The 15,461-nt window shown below is 42.2% G+C and overlaps 1 protein-coding gene and 1 pseudogene across 3 annotated transcripts in view; both read left to right on the forward strand.

Moving 5' to 3' along the window:
* Positions 1-15,461, forward strand: part of LOC137249306 (uncharacterized) — a 768,906-nt gene that overhangs the window by 110,227 nt on the left and 643,218 nt on the right. The window lies entirely within an intron of this gene.
* Positions 8,358-10,470, forward strand: LOC137248435 (uncharacterized; annotated as a pseudogene).

The following is a 15,461-nucleotide window of genomic DNA, read 5'->3' on the forward strand; positions in this document are numbered from 1 at the left end:
TTTAAAATTATTTTTTACTCATCGAATATAGGGTAAGTTTGATTCGTATCCGAGGCTATTAACTGAAAGTCCTGACCGTCTTCAATAAAATTTGTTTGTGATCGTCTTGTCTGCGTAGACGTGTCTACGTCCATTGGTTCAACAGAACTCCTATCTGTAAATCTTGGTTGATAAAACGCTTGATTTTGTGTGTTATTTCCGAAACTATTTTGCCTAAAACAAGTATTATGTTGCAAATTGTTGTGGTTGTAACTTTTTGCTTGCCACTGCTTTTGCTCATAATTATTTCTAGAACTATTATTTAGAACTTGTTTAGAATAAATTCCATTCCTTTGATTACTATTTGGACCTTTTTTTCAGAGTTGTTCGAATCATTTAAGTCCTTCTGCAGTTAATTCATGCAATGCCTCTTCCAGGGTACTTGGTTTCAATGCATAAAAAATGGTCCTTATGTGTACTGGTAACTTATCTTTAAATGTATTTAAAGCAGCTTCAATATTTTTAGGAATCTCAAACGCTATTATTTTCCTGAGCACACTTTTAATTTAAAGTAGTTGGGTTTTTTGTATATGGTTATAGAAACTAAACACATCGCCTCTATATTGGGAAGATCGCAAATCTTCATAAAATTGACTCGACGTTTTGAAGCTACTAAAGTTTTGAATCAACATTTTTTTTGTTGTTGACGACTGACACGAATGGCTATGTGTTTCTATATCCTGCCTAGCTCGTCCAGTGAATTTACTCTTAATTAAATTAATACACATTCGTTGCGACCGTTCATTATACAAGCTAAGCGTTGATATAATGTCGTCTATATTGGACAAGAAAATCGGTAAGTCCTCCTTTCGCCCATCAAAGGCTTGTAATCGCTCAATATATTTAATGGAATTTAAATCTAAATTACGTAGTTCAATATTACCAGGATATATGTTGTTGGCTGATACATTGCCTTCGTTCACTAAGCTTTCTTCTTCCGACTGCAAATTCATGGTCCTTGAAGTATATAGTGTTACGAATTTTTATTTGCAAATCCTCTTATTTGCCCTTTTGCTAGGATCGTATCGCTAAACTGTTGAATAAATAACTCCAATATTGAATAACGGAAAAATTGCCTTTATTAAAATACTTCACAATAACACTCAAACTGTGCAACGAATAGCTTAATAACCAAACTCATATCTTAAAGGAAACTGACTTTCAAAATAATAGTGCTATTGCTCGCTAGATATCGTCTTACTCGTAACTGCTTGACAATTCAAATCAAACTGAATTACTTCTTACTCGCTGGCGCCGCTTTTATAGTTTACGCTGCATACTTCTAGGCTCTTCGATTTCCAGAACTTACTAGTTGTTTCGGCTACAAAATCGCCAGCCACAACTACGTGCACAAATTATTGCTCACTCTTGTGACAAAGGTATATGCATGTGTTTGTAGTTTACAGTCTCCCGCACACACATAAGCGTATAAGTAAATTCATCGGTGTGTGACATCTCATCTCTTGCTGCCTTGTATGTAAATGTTGCTCGTCGGAATGTGTACATATGTGTAGACGCAATTATTTATTCGTTTAAGTAGATACATAAAGATTGAATTATTGATGTGAATGTTTGTAGTTTGCGCACATAGGCATATAAGTAAATGCATCAGTGTGTGACATCTCTCTGGGCTGCCTTATATATGTGTATACTTGATTTAATTATTAACGTAAATACTGCTTGGCATGGCCTTAGCATCGCCTTAGTGATGGGATAATTTAGTGATGCTAATATCCGTGACACTGCCCTCCACCTAAGTCTGATCGTCCCGATCAGACAAATCTCTCGATCTAAACGTTGCTAGCCTTTCCAAATGGACCACCTTCATTTTGGTTCGTGGTTTACCGATGGTTTGTATGCGGTACACTACATCGTTGATCCGTTTTACAACTTTGTATGGGCCTTCCCAATTACACTGCAATTTCGGGGACAAACCTTTTTTACGTTGTGGGTTGTATAACAGCACCAAATCTCCTTCCTGAAAACCTTCTGAATTAATTGCTTTATCATATCTGGCTTTCATCTTGTCACTCATAATCTTTGTTCGTTGCCTTATCAGATCATGTATTTCTCTTAGCTCTTCTTCCAAATCACTAGTGGATTTCCTGACATTTCTCTCCGCATTGGCATCTATCCCAAACTTCAAATCAGCTGGCAGTCTAAGGTCATTGCCAAAAATTACTTTTGCAGGGGTTTGGCCCGTTGTCTCATGCACTGCTGATCGGTAAGCCATCAAGAATAATGGTATGCGGGTATCCCATTCTTTATGGTACTTGTCCACTACTTTCCTTAAGTGCTCCTCCAATGTTCTATTGAATCGTTCTACCATACCATCGGATTGAGGATGCAATGCAGTTGTCCGTGTTTTTCGAATGCCCAATGACTTACACATTTCCTGGAACACAGCTGATTCGAAATTCCTGCCTTGGTCAGAATGTAACTCCATTGGTACACCATACCTTGCAACCCAATTGTTTATAAAAACTTCTGCTACCGTTTCCGCTTCTTGATTTGGGATTGGGTATACCTCTGGCCATTTGCTGAAATAATCCATAACTACCAGTACATATTTGTTTCCGCCGTTGCTAGTAGGAAATGGACCGGCGACATCCATAGCGATCCTTTCAAATGGCGCACCTGAGTTATATTGCTTCATCTGGCCATGACTTCGTGTTCTGGGCCCTTTCGCTCTGCTGCAAACCTCGCAGTTCGCAATCCAATCAGTGACCGACTGACGGCAACCAACCCAATAGAATCTCTGTTTAATCTTCTCGAGCGTCTTCGTGATTCCAAGATGACCTCCGCTTGGACCATTATGCAGCTCGCTGAGCACATCAGGAATCCTCTTTCTGGGAACAACTATCAGTTTATTCTTGTATTTACCATCCTCACTCTCCCATACTCGATGAAGGCAACCGGATATCAATTCCAAACTGTTCCACTGTGCCCAATATGACTTCGCAATGGGACTCTCTGCTGACATCTCTTCTCTGTTTGGTCTTTCATTTCGTTCGAGCCCTTGCATAACACGTGACAGATCTGCATCTTCTAGCTGGCACTTTCTTAGCTGTTCCTTGTCCCATTCATCTGTACATGTTATAGTCATTAGCCGGACATCTATAATGTCTTCTTTAGCCTCGGCTTTTGAACAGTGCTTGCATTCCAAACTACATGGTCTTCGTGACATTGCATCGGCATTTCCATGGGTACTACCTTTTCGATGCTCAATGGAAAAGTCATAGCTTTGTAGTCGCTCGATCCACCGTGCCAATTGTCCTTCTGGATTACGGAACTGCAGTAGCCATTTTAAAGCTGCGTGATCTGTCCTGACACGGAATCGCTGGCCGTAGAGGTATTTGTGAAAATGTTTAACGCACTCTACCAATGCCAACAGCTCTCTCCGCGTAACGCAGTAGTTCCTCTCTGGTTTTCCAATCGAACGGCTGTAATATGCAACTACCTTCTCCTGTCCATCGACCAGTTGTGATAAAACGCCTCCTATAGCATATCCACTCGCATCTGTATCTATAATAAATGTTGCTCCTGGAATCGGATATGCTAACATTGGGGCAGTGCACAAACGCTCCTTCAATGTTTGGAAAGCCACTTCTTGCTCCTTCTTCCATTCAAAAGCTTTATTTTTTCTTGTAAGCTCATGGAGGCTATGGGCTACGCTGGAAAAATTTTGTACAAATCGGCGGTAATATGTGCACAGCCCAAGGAAACTTCTTAATTCATGTAGGTTCTGTGGTCTTGGCCAATCCTTTACAGCCTCTATCTTTTCGTTCGCAGTGCAGATGCCCTCTGTCGTTACCTTGTGACCCAAATAATTTACTTCCTTTTTAAACAGCGCACACTTTTTGGGACTTAACTTCAGACCAGCGCCAGCTATTCTTTGGAAAACTTCCTCCAAGTTCTTAAGATGTTCATCGAAATTCTTGCCCAATACGATGATGTCGTCCAGGTACACCAAGCATGTTTTCCAATGTAGTCCTTTCAATACCTGATCCATGAGTCTCTCGAAAGTAGCTGGTGCATTACATAGTCCAAAGGGCATTACTGTAAATTGCCAAAGACCATCTCCGACGCTGAAGGCTGTTTTCTCTTTGTCTTCCTCATTTACCTCCACTTGCCAGTAGCCGCTTTTCAAGTCCAGTGTGGAAAACCATTTCGTACCAGAGAGCGAGTCCAGAGTGTCGTCAATTCTTGGCAATGGGTAGCTATCCTTTTTCGTAACGTCATTCAACTTCCGGTAGTCGACGCAAAACCTCATTTTTCCATCCTTCTTCTTTACAAGTACTACCGGTGAGCTCCAGGGACTAGCTGATGGTTCGATGACGCCGCTGTCGCTCATTTCTTGTATAATTTGACTCACAACTTGCCGCTTCGCCAGTGGAACACTACGTGGAGCTTGACGGATCGGCCTCGCATCTCCAGTGTCAATTTGATGTTTGACAACGTTGGTGCGGCCTGGTTTAGAACCATCCTGGTCAAATATGTTCGCGTACTTTAGGAGCAGTTGTTTTGCCTTACTCTGATATGCTTCCTCTAGCCCCTGCGTCCATGCCGTGATGTCATTTGAAAGATTAGTATTACTAGCTGAAACGTGTTCCTGGAGCTGTTCACAGTTAATAACTACTTCAGCCTCTTGGCATCTTCCCAAAATAGCTCCTTTAGTTAGTTTGAGTGGTGAATTGAACTCATTGAGTACTCTTACTGGAACACGTCCATCTTGTTTTGTCATAGCCAGGGTTTTTCCTACAAGTATGTTCAGTGCTGATTTGTTTGCTGCTTCGACAACCCACAATTTGTTTGTCCCACAATCTCCATCAACCTTTGCCCAGATGACTGCTTCGGATTTTGGTGGTATTCGCTGACTCTCTTCCACCAGCACTCGTTTACTGCTGTAGCCTCTCTCGTAGCCGAAATTAAGTGGTACATCCATGTTCTTATATCGCATCGTCTTGCTTTGCATGTCGATCTTGATGCCCTGGTCGATTAAGAAGTCCACTCCAATTATGATTTCATCAACAATCTCTGCCACTATAAAATTGTGTACTACCGTGACGTTCCCAATTGCGACTTCACATGATACTTCTCCTAGAACCGTGCTGTCTTCTCCAGTGGCTGTACGCAATCTTGCTCCATGCAATGGTGTTATCTTCTTGTTGACTAAATCCGCTCGAATGATGGAATGAGATGCACCCGTATCTACAGTCAGTAAACGTTCCTTTCCATCCACATGTCCTCCGACAGTAAGATTGTTTGACCTTCTTCCAATTTGTGAGATAGAGATTATGGGGCATTCAATTGAGGGAGCCAGCTGTCGCCCCTTGCGGCTGACTCGCTTTAGTTTAACGATTGAGTGGACTTGGAGATTTGCTCATCTCCTTCAGCTCTGCGTTTACGGCCACCCACATTGTTGGAGCTATTGGGACCGGTGCTGCAATGTCGTGCAATATGACCTGGGTTGCCGCACTTGAAACATTTAATAACTCCGGCATTTCTCTGTTGTGATCCCTTCAGTGCTTCCAAAATTGTGTCTACCCATTCTGGCCTTTCTACTTCTACACGATGAGCTTTGTATGCTGGTTTACTCAATAGTGAGGCCGTTTCCTGAGTCAATGCATGTGATACCGTTTCAGAAAATGTCAGCTTTGGGTTTGCGTATGTAGCTCGCTTCGTTTCCACGTCCCGTATGCCATTTATGAAACTCTGGATTTTTACCCTTTCAGTGTATTCCACGGGTGCGTCCGCATTTGCAAGATGAGCCAATCTTTCAATATCTGAAGCAAACTCCTGCAATGTTTCATTTGCTTTTTGGTAGCGGTTTTGCAACTCAATTTGGAATATCTGTTTCCTATGCTCGCTTCCATAACGTCGTTCTACAGCAGCCATCAATGCTTCATAATTGTTCCGCTCTCCTTCGGGAATCGTCTGTAGAATTTCCGCTGCTGGCCCCTTCAATGCCACGAATAGTGCAGCAACTTTATCTTCCGAATTCCAGTTGTTCACTGCTGCGGTCTTCTCAAACTGTAGCTTAAAGACCTGGAAAGGAACAGAACCGTCAAAGGATGGTGTTTTTACCTTTGTATTGCTTGCTGAAACAGCTGGGCGGTTTAATTGCAACTCTTGTATACGACCTCTCAAAGCATCCACCTCGGCTTCGATTTTTTCCTCAAACTGCGTTATTTTCTCGTCCATACGTGCTTCGAGTTTTGATGATATACGCGCCTCTTGTGCTTCGAGTTGTACTGTTATGCGTGCCTCTTGTGCTTTCAGTTGTGTCTCCATTTTTGATGTAATGCGTGTCTCCTGCGATTCTAGTTGTGATGCCATATATGTCTTCTGTTCTGCCAGTTGAGATGACACTGTCGATGTTTGAGCAGATATTGCAGCTAAAATCATGTTCAAGTCTGTACTGGTAACCGTCTGCGATGTTTCGTTCTTCTCTTCAATTTTTGTTGTCTCCTCGCCATCAAGATGAAAGACATGCTCTTCCACATCAATTCCTTCTGCTTCCATTGCTTCTCGTAGCCGTGCCTGAAGTTCGAGTTTAACGCCGCTTGTATTCAATCCACGGCTCTCCAACTCCTTCTTCAGTTGCGGGATCTTCAATTCACTTAACTTTGCCATGTCCTTGTTGTCCTCTAGAATTTATTCAACAATTCCTCTTCTGACACCAATTGTTACGAATTTTTATTTGCAAATCCTCTTATTTGCCCTTTTGCTAGGATCGTATCGCTAAACTGTTGAATAAATAACTCCAATATTGAATAACGGAAAAATTGCCTTTATTAAAATACTTCACAATAACACTCAAACTGTGCAACGAATAGCTTAATAACCAAACTCATATCTTAAAGGAAACTGACTTTCAAAATAATAGTGCTATTGCTCGCTAGATATCGTCTTACTCGTAACTGCTTGACAATTCAAATCAAACTGAATTACTTCTTACTCGCTGGCGCCGCTTTTATAGTTTACGCTGCATACTTCTAGGCTCTTCGATTTCCAGAACTTACTAGTTGTTTCGGCTACAAAATCGCCAGCCACAACTACGTGCACAAATTATTGCTCACTCTTGTGACAACTCAGATAAGGTATATGCATGTGTTTGTAGTTTACAGTCTCCCGCACACACATAAGCGTATAAGTAAATTCATCGGTGTGTGACATCTCATCTCTTGCTGCCTTGTATGGAAATGTTGCTCGTCGGAATGTGTACATATGTGTAGACGCAATTATTTATTCGTTTAAGTAGATACATAAAGATTGAATTATTGATGTGAATGTTTGTAGTTTGCGCACATAGGCATATAAGTAAATGCATCAGTGTGTGACATCTCTCTGGGCTGCCTTATATATGTGTATACTTGATTTAATTATTAACGTAAATACTGCTTGGCATGGCCTTAGCATCGCCTTAGTGATGGGATAATTTAGTGATGCTAATATCCGTGACAATAGTGATAAAATGATTATACGATTTATAAAGATGTTCAATTTTGCAAGCTTTAGGGATTGATGAATAATTTCACGTTCCTTGAAATGCTCCTCTACGGACTACGCAATATAGGAAGATATTCGGGCTTCTTGTTTGTTGCAACGTTCAAGTAATAATGAAATCCTTTCCTTTCAAATCGGTTTAGTAATTCCTCTCCAAATTTACAAAATTTAAGGATATACAAATCGGTTTTCGTTGTAAGGAACCTTTGCTTATTTTACAAAGGGGTATCCTACCGACTGCGACAATTTTAATTTTAAAGTAAGTGCTTTATTTGAAGTTTACAACGAAAAATAATAAAAATTTCAAAATCAAAAAATAATGACATCAATATTTATAGAAAATTATACACATTAAAATTTCTTATGATCGAATTATTGAAATTACATTTTCATCAAGTTACAAATAACACAGTGTATTGAGTAAAAATAATGTCTACAGAACATTTACAAAAAGATGAGACCAATTTTACTTTGAACAGAAATTGTCCTTTATTAGTATTATGTAACTAGGGGGTGCGAGGGCGGTATGACCTAGAATGTTGTATGTGGTCATACCAAATCGTTCCCGATGTGGTCGGGCTAGTACCTTTATGGAGCTTGTTACCGGTACGTACCGGATTTGTATCCGGCAAAGGACCATCAACATCGATAACACTCCCCAAGGCTTTCGGGGAGTGTCCTTATCGCTACAACCACAACAACAGTCATATCACCGGATATATATCTTAACAAAAATTATATGGCGCCAATTGTCAAGCTTGGACTTTCTTTCCGGTTGTAAGAGGCTTCTTCCGCTTCCTTTATGAATCTCTATACGTTTTACCGTAAGTTTTAAATTCCTTGCTTCCATAGGTAATGATATCGAATGCCCCATCTACAACGGTATGACACTTACCCATTTGGTACAACGTTTGTTAACAAAACGTTGCGTCGTTTTTATGGGAGCTAACGATAAATACCTGCTAATAACAGGACAGAAAGGCGCGGGTGGATTCCATGATGTTGGCACTTTAGCTGAATGTTCCGAATTAAAGCTGAATAATGTCTTGAGCTATGTTGAAATAAAGGTTGGTGCTACAAGTAGCAAAATCAATTCAAAGCCTCGAACTTACCTCATTTCATACCTAACCTCGAATTCGCGCGCTTCAATATCTAACCTCAAATTCCCATTCCTACTCTACACAGTTATCTGCATTTCTCTCCATCTCTTCGCACACGGAATTCCTAAACGATGGCAATCGCTTCAATGCAGGCATAATTGAAACTGATAAAACAAAAATTGAAACATCTGGCGTTGTTATTGGGTTAATCGGGGGTCGTTTCGAGTCCATGGATGTTATGGAGTGGCAAGACATTATGGTCACACCAATGCAAAATACCGAAGAGCATGGTTATGGTAGTACGCTGATTGAAGCTGAATTGGCACAGAATTGTATTAGTGTATATCGTCAGCTTTGGTCAAGTTTTTACGAAGACCAGGAAAAACTCTACAAAAATAAGCGTACTGAATACGCCACGCTACTTCAAAGTTCCAAATACCGATTTCATATTTGATAATCTGTTGATGAAGAAACGCTATGCGATATCCTTTGATGCTCTTTTGCTGGAAGCGAACGCACGTGGTGCTGAGTTAGGGAAACAGGTTTACTTACATGTGGTCGGCATTGGTTTGGGTGTGTGGCGTGCGGTACAGCATCAGTATAAGATATTTTTGGAAACTTTTGGTGAACGTTTGCAGGAACTAATGCCATGCATGTCTAACGTATCGGTGGTGCATTTTTCGCATTTCAGAGAGAGCAGTTGTGGTATTCTGAAGGATGGCGGAGTGATTGCAGCGGAGGGGCATCCAAATGGTGGTATTAAGATGTTCTTGAGAAATCGCGAACCTGCGGCGAAACTGGTGAGCTTTTATTTAATAAGAAAAAGAAGCTGGGGAGGGAGAGAGGTATAATGTATCTATATTTTGTGATACTAATGCTTGCTGGCCAAGGTAACGAGGTAGTGCGGCAGCCAACCATACCAAAGACTCCAACTTCAAAGTCTCTCTAAACGGTGTCGTCCCTCGACAGTGGTTTGGTAAGATCTCCTAGTATTTTCAGCTATTAGAAGCTTTTCTCAAAAAAATGCATTAACATATCGTGAGACATGCCCTTCCAGGTCGACTTTAATTTATTTTGAAATTTGTGTGGTCATAGATGGCGCTAAGCGCGAACTGTTAGAGTAGGAACGGCACCTTTTATTCTAATAAACTTTTTTAATCCGACACACTTTACCACCCATTCACGAGGCTTTTCGCTGCATTTTGGTTATGTATAAATAATTTTTTTTTTTTGTGAAATCCTTGTTTAGCCGCCAGAGTTTGAAAAAATGCTCATAGTAGAATCGTATGCATGGGATGGTAATGCTTTGCCAGGCAATGAATTTTGGATAGTAAGCGAAGAGACATATATATATATCATTTTTTCGATTTGCTGATTTTTTTTCTGTTTTTAGGGTTCTCTTACGGGTTCTGGAGATCCTGCAGCTACCTGCAGTACTCTGATATCGGAGCTGCATAACCCGCATATAAATAAAAAGCTGGTGAATGGTGAAAATTTGCATGTAGCCTCAGATCGTTTTGGGGTTTTGCATAGTGCAGAATTTGCGAAAAAAATTTTAGGGTAACGAACTTATGGAATAGGTATGTATCACTACACATCTACGTCTAAGCTATACATCTCTAAACATTTATGTACGCCTGCATGGTATTTAGTTTACTACTTTACAGATTACATAGTGAGACAACTTCCTACGTAGATTCAAGTTGTGGGAGTGCCCCTATCGCTACAACAACAACAATAAGGTTTAAATCAATGGCCCTTATTTCGCTCCTACGCATCAAGGAGTATTAAAACAAAATAAAAACTAGGTATCAAAATTCAAGTACAAGATTTAAAAAAAAATTAACAAAAATTAGGGAAAAATTAACAAAATTTGAATATTTTAAATGAAAAATTTCTTGTTTTAATGTTTTTTGAATAATAAATATTGTAATACATTTTTGGGATTTAATTAAACATTTTGGATTTATTGAAGTAATGCGAGAGGAAGTAATTTTTTTTAGATCATTGACCAATGGAACTCGCCTTAAGGGCCAGTTAATGATGACCTAACCATAACCACATAAAACAGCTGATCGAACCAACCTTATGGAAATCAATGTAATCAATGAATGGTGCCATACCATAACGCTAAAGGGCCAATTAATGGTGACTTATAACCATAAAACCATAACCAGATAAAACAGCTGATCGAACCAACCTTATGGAAATCCATGTAATCGATTAATGGTGCCATACCATAACGCTAACGCCATAACCATACCATAGCCAACTAATTGGTTTTTGGTTTCTCGCCATATCCATAACCTAAAAATATTTGAGTTGGTGAATTTAATAACTTTTTGTAGATTTTATTCATTGTTTTGGATACGTTATGACTAAGAGACTTATTTTTTGTGGAATATGTTTGTAATTTTTTGCGTTTTCATTTTTATGAAATTTTCACGATTTTTAGGTTAAGGCACCATTAATCGATCACATTGGAGATGGTTATGGATAGGATATGGGTATGGTTACGACTATGGCGTTAGGGTTAAGGAAGTTTAATTGGCCCTGTATGCTTTATCTCACAGTTTGATTGTTATCAAAACAGTTTGAGAGACACTATAAAAATAATACAGACAATCACAGTTTGACGCACTGGTGGTTGGAACAGGTTATGGTAAAATACAGCTATAAATATAATAATTTGACGGTATCTATAATTTATATTCAAAACTATCCAACTGATTCAACTCATGTTTAAAATCAGAGATGGCGCTATTTCTTCTCGCGAATTGGTATAACCATCTCCCATCACTGTCCACTTACTTGGAACAATATTTTTAACTGCGAATAGTTCTGTTACAATGAGAAACTTCTAGAATACTGATTTCGCCTTTCATTAAGTCTTTCAAAGTCTCAACGTACCGCCGGTACATGAAAGGAAGTCGCCACAATGTGTGAATTATATTTATTACAGACAAGGTGACTGTACACACTTGTCCCGACGTCCAGCTGTACAAAAACAAAATCCCAGCGGAAGTCCGAGGTTCCGTTCTTCTAGTTCCACCACTGTTGTTATTGTGTTAACAGTGTTTCGCCCCATTCAATGGGCATGACCACTCAATCAAATTGTCATCAAAGTCCTCTAACGGGAGTTCAAGGAAACTGGCAGTTTCAACCGGGGCGAACTCAAGGGAGATTGCTGTTAGAGGCGTAAGTTCCACATTACCATTGAAAAGATGGTTGGTGTCATGTGGGGACACATCACATGCAGGATATACATTACGTATGTCGGGGTTGATGGTGGACAAGTAAGAGTTTAACCTGTTACAGTATCCAGAACGAAGTTGGGCCAGGGTGACTCGTGTCTCCCTTGGTAGTGTGCTTTCTTCTTCTGCAAGGGTGGGATAAGTTCCGCCACTTTTTTAATGACAACGAACTCGGCTTTAAAAGCCATGAGCAAATAGGGTAGTATTAGCTTAGATAGGAAGAGGTCGGCCCCTACTCTGTTGTTACGCATACATGATACATAGGTTAGGTTAGGTTGGGTGGTAGCTTCCCTGATGAGAGGAAGCTCACTTGGACAACATGACGGTCCGTTGTGATACCACATATAATAAACTAAACTAACGGTGACGTAGATATAACTACTTAGAGAATCGTTGGGTAGCAACGATATAGTTCCGAATGATCCCGATCTCAACCTTGGATAGCTCCTCGGGAGATCCAAGTGAGTCACGACCAAAATACTTTCGCCTAGTTCTGGCAAAAGCTGGGCAGTCAAGCATAAAGTGATTTGGTGATTCCACCTCATCATCCTCCATACAGCTGCAGCAGGATGGAGTTTCCAATATATTGAGACGTACCGCATGGATACCCATGGAACAGTGCCCTGTCAAAACCCCAATAACCATTGATAGGTGAGCCTTAGTGAACCCAATTATTTCAGCAGACCTCCTGCCATCCACTTTCGGCCAGAAAGATCTTGATATCCTACAAGACGTAGTGTCCGCCCAACGTTTGCTGAGCTGACTCGAGGCCCAGCTATGGAAGAGCAATCCACAGGTGGCTAGCGGAATCCCGAAATCCCTACAGCCATCTTCATCCGGTTCAGTTGTACCGATTCGGGCTAAGAGATCCGCTTGACAGTTACCCGGAATATCACTATGGCCCGGGACCCAGATAATCTTAATTGTAAAATAATTCGATGCAATCGCAAGTGTGGTCAGGCACTCCCAGACCACCCTCGATCGCACTGTAGTTGAGCTCAAGGCCTTTATAGCCGCTTGGCTATCAGAGTAGATGTTAAATTCCCTAACCGTAGTAGCGCTGGATAGCATTTCATCCACCGCATCCTTAATCGCAGCAACTTCCGCTTGGAATACACTGCAGTGATCAGCCAACTTAAACTTGCGGCTTACATTTAGCTCTTGACAAAAGACCCCCCCGCCAACCTTTCCGTCCAACTTCGACCCATCCGTGAACAAGTTAACCGGTCCCATGCCCCAGATAATTCCTCTTCTCCACTCCTCCCTCGGGGGAATGACTGGGGTGAAGGTTGTATAGGGAGCGGCCACCGGCATGCAATAGTCCGTCCTGTCCGGGATAAAGTCGAAACTAGTAAGAAGGCTAGAGTGTCCGAAATCAGAAAGCATATAACCCATATCACGAAGCCTGACCAATGACCGGGCCGCGGCTGCCTTTCCCGCAATATCTACTGGATGTATATTCAGCATGACATTCAGTGCCAAGGTAGGTGTTGTTCTCATGGCGCCACTGATCCCGATAAGCGCCGTCCGTTGCACTGACACTAGCATTTTGGAGGTGCTCGCCGTGTCCAGTGCTTTCCACCAGACCAGCACCCCATATAGCAGAATCGGTTTGACCACCATCTCATAAAGCCAGTGTACTACTCCTGGCGAGAGCCCCCATCTCTTTCCGATAGCCCCCCTGCAGCAGTACAAGGCAACCGCGGCCTTCCTGGCCCTATCTTCCACATTGGGCCTCCAGGACAGCTTCTTGTCCAGAACAATTCCCAAATATTTAACCCTGTCAGTAAGTACCAACGGTACCCCTCCAATCGAAGGAGTTCTGAAGTCGGGTATCTTATATCTCCTTGTAAAAAGAACCAATTCTGTTTTTCCCGGGTTGACCGCCACTCCACATGATTCAGCCCACCTAGCCACAGTATCCAGGTATCCCTGCAGAACATCGCGCAGGGTGCCCAGAAATTTGCCCCTGACTAGGATAGCGAGGTCATCTGCATAGGCAACCACCCGACAGCCATTGGCTTCCAGCTCCACAAGAAGCTCGTTGACTACCACAACCCAGAGCAGAGGAGATAGGACACCTCCCTGTGGCGTGCCCCTGCACACTTTCCTCCTTATTATGGCTCCTCCCCACTCCGCTGCGACAATTCTGCCGCATAGAAGTTTGCTAATAAATTCAACCAGAGCCGCTTCGACTCCTAAACCCACCAGAGCTCTTTCGATTGCCCCCGGTAGAACATTGTTAAAAGCCCCCTCGATGTCTAGAAAGGCACCCAGAGCATACTCTTTATGTTCTAGAGACCCCTCTATTTGCTTTACAATCGAATGGAGAGCCGTTTCCGTCGATCTGCCTTTGCAGTACGCATGCTGTGAAGCCGACAGTAACCCCCCAGGTATCCTTTCTCGTAGGTACAGGTCAATCAGCCGCTCAAGCGTCTTAAGAAGAAACGACGAGAGACTGATTGGCCTGAAATCCTTAGGTGACACATGAGAGCCCCTGCCGGCCTTCGGAATGAAGATGACCCTAACCGTGTGCCACGACCTAGGGATATAGTTAAGCCTGAGGCAGTTAGTGTAGATGATGGCCAACCAGCGGCAGGAAATCCCTAAAGACCCTTGAAGTTGCGCAGGAATGATGCCATCCGGACCGGGTGACTTATAGGGCTTGAACGAATTTATAGCCCAGGATATTTGACTTTCCCGTAGTGGGATGGCAGGCATTTCTGCATGGCCAGCAACCGCCGACCACGCAAGCGAAGATCCCTGCGCAACTGGGACATCGGGAAAATGATTGTCCAGTAAAAGTCTCAGGGACTCCTCGCTACTCATCGACCAGTCCCCACCATCATCTCTCAGATACCCCCGAGGGGCGGGATTCCTAGAGAGTATTTTTCTAAGCCTCGCGGATTCATTGCAGCCCTCTACGTTTTCGCAGAAGCTTCGCCATGAATCCCGCTTGGTTAACCTTATTTCATATTTATAAATCCCCAGACTCACCTTATAGAGCTCCCAGTCCGAGGGTAGTTTACTCCTCCTGGCTCTATTAAAGAGCCGCCTACTGGACGCTCTTAGGTCGTCAAGGGAATCAGACCACCAGGGCGGCTTGCCCTTCCCCCTGTAAGTTTTCAGTGGGCAGGACTGTTGAAAGGCGCTATTGCCTGCCAAGGTGAAGTTTTCCACCAGATCGTCTATTTCAGATTCGGACAGGTCCGAACCAGCGATAGGCGCCTCAGGCAATAGCTCTCCCAACTTCCTACAATACAAGTCCCAGTTGGTAATTTTAGGGTTCCTAAAAGATATTTTACCGGGACTTTCTTCATTCACCGAGAACTGAATATATCGGTGATCAGAGAAAGAGTGCTCGTTGAGAACCCTCCATCCAGATATCCGATCTTCCAGTTCTCTGCTAACCAGGGTGAGGTCCAAGACCTCCTCCCTTACCGCAGTAATAAAAGTCGGGTCATTCCCCCTATTACATATACAAAGTCCCTCATCTACAATAAAAGTAAATAAAGACTCACCTCTGGTGTTCGTATCCGAGCTCCCCCATATGCTATGG

This window comes from Eurosta solidaginis, chromosome 4 (genome assembly GCF_040869045.1).
Source record: "Eurosta solidaginis isolate ZX-2024a chromosome 4, ASM4086904v1, whole genome shotgun sequence".
Lineage (NCBI taxonomy): Eukaryota > Metazoa > Arthropoda > Insecta > Diptera > Tephritidae > Eurosta > Eurosta solidaginis.